Genomic DNA, 8,802 nt, shown 5'->3' with positions numbered 1-8,802 from the left:
CTCCTGTAGTCAAAGAGGACATAAAAATCAAGGCCAATGGCTCTGCAATCTCCTTCCTTGCTTCCCAGAGAATCCTAGGATAAATGCCATCAGGCCCAGGGGACTTATCTATTTTCACCTTTTCCAGGATTTCCAACACCTCTTCTCTACATACCTCAAAGCCATCCATTCTACTTATTTGTGACTCAGTATTCACATCGACGACAATGCCCTGTTCCTGAGTAAATACTGAAGAAAAGTATTCATTCAGTGTCTCCCCAATCTCTTCCGCCTCCACACGCAACTTCCCACTACTATCCTTGACTGGACCTATTCCTACCCTAGTCATTCTTTTATTCCTAACATACCTATAGAAAGCCTTAGGGTTTTCCCTAATCCTACCGACTAAGGACCTTTCATGTCCCCTCCTTGCTGTTCTTAGCTCTCTCTTCAGGTCCTTCCTGGCTACCCTATAACTCTCAATCACCCCAATTGAACCTTCACGTCTCATCTTGAGATAGGCCGCCCTCTTCCATTTAACAAGGGATTCCAATTCCTTATTAAGCCACGGCTCCCTCGCACGACCCTTTCCTCCCTGCCTGACAGGTACATAATTATCAAGGGCACTCAATAGTTGCTCCTTGAACAAGCTCCACATATCATTTACACTCTTGCCTTGGAGTCTACTTTTCCAAGCCACACATCCTAAGTCATGCCTCACCGCATCATAATTTCCCTGACCCCAGCTATAACTCTTGCCCTGTAGTACACACTTATCCCTCTCCATCACGAGAGTAAAAATCACCGAATTATGGTCACTATCCCCAAAGTGCTCACCTACCTCTAATTCTAACACTTGGCTTGGTTCGTTACCCAGAACCAAATCCAGTATGGCCTCACCTCTTGTTGGCCTGTCTACATATTGTGTCAGGAAACTCTCCTGCACACATTGAACAAACACTGACCCATCTAACGAACTTGAGCTATAGCTTTCCCAATCAATATCAGGAAAGTTAAAGTCCCCCATAACAACCACCCTATTACTGTCACTCATCTCCTGAATCACCTTCCCTATCCTTTCTTCAATGATTCTAGGACTATTAGGAGGCCTGTAAAAGACTCCTAACAGGGTGACCTCACCTTTCCTGTTCCTAACCTCAGCCCAAACTACCTCAGATGGCAAGTCCTCATCCATCGTCCTTTCCACCACTGTAATACTATCTTTGACAAGCAATGCCACACCTCCCCCTCTTTTACCCCCACCTCTGACCCTACTAAAACATTTAAATCCTGGAACCTGCAACAGCCAATCCTGTCCCTGTTCTAGCCATGTCTCCGTAATAGCCACAACATCGAAGTCCCAGGTACCAACCCACGCTGCAAGTTCACCTACCTTATTTCGTATACTTCTTGCATTGAAGTATACACACTTCAAGCCACTTTCCTGTTTACAGGCACCCTCCTTTGAAATTGATGCCATGTTCCTAACCTCCCTACACTCCAGGCCCTGCACCCTGAAGCTACAATCTGGGTTCCCATGCCCCTGCAGAGTTAGTTTAAACCCCCCCCAAGAGCACTAGCAAACCTCCCCCCAAGGATACTGGTGCCCCTCAGGTTCAGGTGTAGACCATCCTGTTTATAGAGGTCCCACCGTCCCCAGAAAGAACCCCAGTTATCCAATCCCTCCCTGCTGCACCATCCCTGTAGCCACGCATTTAAGTGTTCTCTTTCCCTATTCCTCGAATCTCTATCACGTGGCACGGGTAACAAACCAGAGACAACAACTCTGTTCGGTCTAACTCTGAGCTTCCAACCTAGCTCCCTGAAAGCCTGTCTAACATCCTCAGCACTCCTCCTAACTATGTCGTTGGTGCCAATATGGACCACGACTTCGGGCTGCTCCCCCTCCCCCTCCAGGACCCGGAAAACACGATCAGAGACATCACGTACCCTTGCACCTGGGAGGCAACATACCAAACGTGAGTCTCTCTCGTTTCCACAAAACCGCCTATCTGTGTCCCGAACTATCGAGTCCCCAATTACTACTGCTCTGCTCTTCTTCACCCTTCCCTTCTGAGTAACGGGGACAGGCTCCATGCCAGAGACCTGAGCCCCGTTACTTACCCCTGGTAAGTCATCCCCCCCACAAGTATCCAAAACGGTATACTTGTTCTTGAGGGGAACGGCCGCAGGGGGTCCCTGCACTGGCTGCTTCCTCCCAGTCCCCCTCACTGTCACCCATCTATCTGCCATCTTTGGAGTTACTACTTCCCTATAACTCTGATCTATGACCCCCTCTGCCTCCCGAATGATCCGAAGTTCATCCAACTCCAGCTCCAGTTCCCTAACACGGTCTTGGAGGAGCTGGAGATGGGTGCACTTCCTGCAAGTGTAATCGGCAGGGACGTCGATGGCATCCCTCACCTCATACATGTTGCAGGAGGAACATTCCACTGCCTTCACTGCCATCCCTCTAAAGCTAACTTTTATTTTAAAAAAAACTGGGTCTAAAGAATACAACAAGCAAAATTCAGCACTTACCTACTTACCACAACAGATGTTATTATTAGGTTAGAGGAGGAGGGCGGGTGGGAGGCACTATCCGTGTAGTGCCTCGGGTTCCTCTCCTTCGAGCTTTTAAAGGGGGAAAAAACCTACCCAGGTAAGCTTACACTAACTGCTTCCGGGTCTCGGCTGCCCCTCTGGTCGTCGTCACTTCCCCCTGGTGCTCCCGCTCTTTCTGTGAAGAGAGAGTGAAAGAGAAAAAAAACACCGCTGCCCGCTACCGGTAAGTACTTTTAAAACCAAACGGTCTTACCTTCGCTGCTGCTCGCACTGGAAATGACCGACGGCTTCGAAGGGTGAGTATAAATACTCACCGCTTTCCTTCCCGGCTGCCCCTCTGGTCGTCGTCACTTCCCCCTGGTGCTCCCGCTCTTTCTGTGAAGAGAGAGTGAAAGAGAAAAAAAAACACCGCTGCCCGCTACCGGTAAGTACTTTTAAAACCAAACAGTCTTACCTTCGCTGCTGCTCGCACTGGAGCAGCAGCGAAGGTAAGACCGTTTGGTTTTAAAAGGTCCACTCAAGGACAAAAGTGGGTAATTTATGTATAGAGCGAGAAGAAGTGGGTGATGTTCTTAATGAGTACTCGCATCAATATTTACCAAGGATGAAGACATGGCCAGAATAGGGAGAGCTATGTTAATATTCTGGAGCACATTAATACTAAGAAGGAGGAGGTGTTGGGTGACTTGAGAAACATTAAGGTAGATAAGTCCCTAAGGCCTGATGGGATCTATCCCAAGATACTGAAGGAAGCAAGGGAGGAGATTGTTGTGCCATTGTCAGAGATCATTGTATCCTCTTCAGCTACAGGCAAAGCCCCAGAAGACAGGAGAGTGGGCAATGATTTTGCTTTGTTTAGGAACGTAAACAGGGAAAATCCAGGAAATTATAGGCCGGTGAGCCTTACATCAGTGGTAGGGAAGTTATTGGAGAAGATTCTGAAGGACAGGATTTACTCACATTTGGCGAAGATGAATGTTTAGGAAGGGTGAGCACACCTTTTTAAGGGGGAAGGTCCTGTCTCATTAGCTTGAGTTTTTTGAGGAAGTGGCAAAGATGACTGACAGTAGGGCAGTGGATGTTGTCTACACAAACTTTACTAAAGCATTTGGCAAGATCCCTCAGAGTAGGCTGGTCCAGAAGACTAAGTCATACAGGATGCAAGTGAACTGGAAAATTGGATATAAAATTGGTTTTGTCCTACAAGTCAGAGGGTAGTAATGAAGAAGTGTTTTCTGTTTGGAGATTGTGACCAATGGTGTTAGAGAGTCATGGGGTAATACAATAAGAAAACAGACCCTTTGATCCAACTTTCCTGGGCCGATGATTATCCTAAACTAATCTAGTCCCATTTGCCTGCATTTGGTCCATATCCTTCTGAACTCTTTCTATTCATGTACTCATCCAGATGCCTTTGAAACTCTGTACTTGCACCCACCTCTATCACTTCCTGAGGGAGCCCGTTCCATACATGCACCATCCTCTTGTGAAAACATTGCCCCTCAGGTCCCTTTTAAGTCTTTTCCCTTTCACCTTAAACCTATGCCCTCTAGTTTTGGACTCCCCTACCCTGGGGAAAAATAGCTTAGCTATTCATCTGACTTGTACTCCTCATGATTTTTAAACCTTGACAAGGTCACCCCTCAGCTTCTGCCACTCCAGGGAAAAAGGTCCGAACCTATTTTGCCTCCCCCTCTAGCTCAAAACCTCCAGTCCTGGAAACATTCTTGTGATTTATTTTAATGCTGAGACCTGTTGGTTGTAATATATACAAACATTTGGATGAAAATGTAGGTGCTATGATTGCTAAATTTGCAAATGATGCAAAGTTGGGGATAGTGAGAAATATTATCAAAAGATACAGCAGGATACAGTTGGATCGCTCAGCAGAGAAATGGCAGATGAAGTTTAATCCAGACAAGTGTAAGATGATACATTTTGGGAGGTCAAGTGCAAAAGGAAAGTATATAGTCAATGGCAGGACCCTTAGGAGCATTAATATACTGAGGGATCTTGTGGTGCAAATCCATAGCTCTCTGAAGTAATAGCATGCATGGATGAGGCTGTAATATAGGCATACAGAATGTTCAACTTAACTGGTCGGGTATTGAGTATAAAAGTTGGCAAAGCATTTTTCAGACTTTTGTTCAACCACATTTTGAGTATTGGATGCAGTTGTGGTCATCACCCGATAGGACGGAAGTAGAGACTTGAGAGAATGTGCAAAAGAGGCTTACCAGAATGTTGCCTGGATTGGAGTGTTTAATTAGTTATAAGGAGAAGATGGATAGACTTGGATTGTTTTTGCTAGTGTCAGGATCTGAGTGACCTGATAGAAATTTAGAACATTTTGAGAGACACAGATAGTCACAGCCTTTCTTCCCAAGAGGGAAATGCCAAATATTGTGGGGAATAAGTTTAAAACCAGGTAGAAAAGTGAAAGGAGTTGGGGAAGGCAAGTTTTTTTGAACACAGGGTGGCAGACACCTAGAATGCACTGCCAGGGGGGATGGTAGGAGCAAATACATTAACATTTCGACAGACACATGAACAGGGAGGGAATAAAGGGAGAAAGACCATGTCCAGATTGCTGGGATTAGTTTAGAATGGCATCATGGTCAGTAGAGACATGATGGGCCAAAGAGCCTGTTCCTGTGTTGTACCATTCTGTGTTCTATGTTCAGATGTGTAACAGCTCAGCTCCAGGTAAAACCTATTGAAGTTCCAGTCTATAGCTTAAATTCACAAGTGACTTAAACATGTCAAGGTGTTAGAGACAGGGACTCCAGTGTATGCACTGTATGAGTGATATTACTGGGTACTATACAAAATCTATTGTTTCTCTTTAAAATTTGTTTCTGATTAATTTGTTAATACTTTCATGATGTGTTTAAGAATCTTTGAATCATGTTAAAACTGGATAGTTTGCATTATTCTATTTTATCTTTATTTCTTTTCATCATAAACTTTTGTTTCATTGTTAAAGTAAAATCTGCAGAACCGCACGATTATGGTTCAGTAAGGGATCATGTTGTTAAAACCAAACCAAAACAAAATAAGATCAATGAAGTCAGGTTTCAGTCTGGGATCTGTCTTGTACAGTAATAATATCAGCTGGGATCATAATTATATCAACTTTTCCCAACCAATGGATATCTCAAAATGTTTTAGAACTATGAGCTGAAGTGTAATTCTTGTTGTAATGTGGAAAGCAAACTTAGACATCTTGGCAGCTTTCCATCTTGTGTACTGCTCAATTTTGCATGAAAGGTTGTCTGGTACTTTCGGACCTAGGAACCCCTTACTGTTGTCTCCACTGTTTTTGTTACAGAGGGAGGTAAGGGGATGGGAAGGTGAAGGTTTCACTGAACCATTTTTCTCTGGGCCCTTGGTCAGACAGGTTTAACCTTTCAGTTTGCCTCTCCCAGTCAGCCTCCAGTGGTTAGCTTTTGGTGACTTCTTCTTGTTGCAGTGCCAATGTCCAACACCTTCATTTTTAAGAAATACAGCAGCTAATTTGCACACAGTAAGCTGCTGCAATTAATAAAGCAATATAAGCAGATAGACTATTTTTGTGATATTGTTTGAGGGATAAATATTGGTCAGAATACCAGGGATAACTCTTTCCAACTCTTCTTCAAAGTAATACCATGGAAACTGTACACCCACCTGAGAGGGATCATAGGCTTTGATTTGATGTTCTATCTGAAAGACAGAACCTAGACAATCATTGTTTGCAATTCCCCAGGTACTGCCCTACAGTGGTAACCATGATTTTTGTACTCATGGTCTGGAGTGCGGTTTGAGCCAAGAACTCTTTGATCCAAAGATAAGTGAGCCATCTTTGACAGTAAAGTTAATTTGGCTCCATCTTGGGTTTGGTATCTTCTCTGCTTGATTTTCCTCAATGTGTTGTGTGCTGGCAGTCTGTACAATGAAGAGACAAATCTGCCTAATTACCTCAAAGGAATGAGAACTTCCCATTCTTTCTCAATCATACCTAATTCTTTTTTTCTGCACTGCAATTAATGTGGCACATCTCTTTAGTGATGAACACAACAATATCTAAAAGACCAAAAACCAGTCCCTGTCCATTTTTTTTCCTGATCCACCTTCTTTGACACCTTCATCAATACCTTGCCTAAGATAATTTAAGTCTCAATTTTGGGAATGCATGAGATTCACATGTTTCTGATGCTGGAGCATTTGAAGAAAAGAACCAGTCCATTCATGGGTTATTGAGCAATTTTAGCAATGCATTAGCAAGAATCCAGAATGAAAATCTGGGAAATTCATGTCACATCTACTTGTGGAAAATTCAAAACTTGATTTAAGGCGATGGAAAAACATGGCCCCCCTCAACTGTTCTGGTGCCATAAACCATGCCTTGGGCATGACTTCAATATAAGTGATAAATGAAGCTAAAAAAAGTTGTGTCAGTATACAGATCAAATTGACTTTGTTTCTCTCCAAGTTCAGTACAGAGAAGAGCCACATCTCAAAATAATTCCCAATTCAAATCTCTTCAGTTGAAAGAGGAACATAAACTGGCAGAGGCAATTTCATTTTCTGCTGTCAGCATCCCTTTCTCCCTTGAACTGGGCAAGTTGCCATTTGTAGTGCAAACAACACACACCATGTCAATATAGGTTGGAAACAATTACACAGCATTTTGAGGTAGATGATTACAATCTTCAGTCTTGTGAGGTGATGGCTCACCCCAGTTGTGATCAACTCTGGGTCAATTATATCCTGGTGTGGCTCAGGAGCTCCAAACTGGCATGACAGGCACTGCCATGCTGGCTGCAGAGTTGAAATACTGGTGAAGGGGCACAATTGTCTGTTTTTGCTGGGTCCTCTTCTCAGCCACCTGAACTTTTTGGTCTCTTCCAAAGCACTTCCAAATGTGCAGTCTCCAGAAGTAATGGCCAACAGCGACACTCTCCTAGCTGTCAGTATCAATGTCAGCCATCTGCACTTGCAAATTTTCTCTGTCTTTTCTTCTACAATGCAGCCAGAATTCGGAGTTCACTTTCCTGCCATTGCTAAGATAAACCAAAAGGCCGAGTTTTCCGGCAGCTTCCATTCACAAGTCGATTGAGACATTTGCTGCCACGTGATCGCAAGTCTTGCCCCAAATATTTGAACCTATGCTGTCTCAGTCCAACAGGCCTGGCCAAAAATAACAATTCCAGAAGGACAGGTTGCTCATACTTTCAACTGGAGGCCTGCTCTGAATGCAGAAGAAAAATAACAAAATTCAGATCTGTGTGTTGCAAAATAACCTTGAGATCTTTTGCTGAAACAAAGAAATTTAGCTCACTTCAGTAAAGCTCAAGTTGGATGGATCTCAACTGTGGAAAAACTGTGTTGGGGTAACAGGTAGAAAAGATATTGGATGTCTTATCACTTTAACTATTCAAGACATTAAGTGCAAGAAGCAGTATCCCTGATAATAAATCTGAGGTGAACAAATAAAACAGAGGACAGGATTTCATCCGAGGAGCAGGAGAATTGAATTATGCCTAAAATGTCGATTCTCCTGCTCCTCAGATGCTGACTGACCTGCTGTGATTTTCCAGCACTACACTCTCAACTCTGATCATTAGCATCTGCAGTCCTTACTTTCTCCTAGGGGACAGGAGTTGCAAGTGGAAAATTTAATGGTAAACCTGGATTTAATAGCACTGGCTGTTTTTAATTTGTTTCTATTTGTTTCCTATCCAACAACTTGGTTAGAAAATAGTGATGGAGTCGATCACAGGTTAGTCAATGTGAACTGGGTAGGGAGTTCTGGTGTTTGGGATATTCAGTCTTCTTCATTTTGAAGATTGTGGTATGCTTGCTGGGCAAAGGAAAATGCATTCCTGCTCCTCTTGGTTTGCAGGTAATGTTGAAAGGCAATTACTTCATGGCGTTATAATTCCAGCTGATGATAATTCTGAACAAGCCAGTTTCTGCTGTGAAATGTGGCTTAATAGATCAAAGGTGTAATTTTTGCAGATGACAATTGTGTTTAATCAATGAATAAAGCCACACAAAGCTGCCAATGTACATTAACAATAGTACATAGGTTTAGTGCACAAAATAGTTTGTGAAGAGTTTACACCTTTATTAAAAAAAAGTTTGAACTCTTTTCCCAGCAATATCCCTTCCAAATAAATCATCACACCTAATTTAACTCTGTAATCTCTGACTTAACTAATTTCTCAGTTCCAGCAGCTTGAATTTATTTCCAGTTCTAACAGCTTGAAACCT

This window comes from Chiloscyllium plagiosum, unplaced genomic scaffold, assembly GCF_037043375.1.
Source record: "Chiloscyllium plagiosum isolate Xiang-an unplaced genomic scaffold, Cpla_swu_hap1 HiC_scaffold_8, whole genome shotgun sequence".
In the NCBI taxonomy this organism is placed as follows: Eukaryota; Metazoa; Chordata; class Chondrichthyes; order Orectolobiformes; family Hemiscylliidae; genus Chiloscyllium; species Chiloscyllium plagiosum.
This window is presented reverse-complemented; position numbering follows the sequence as displayed.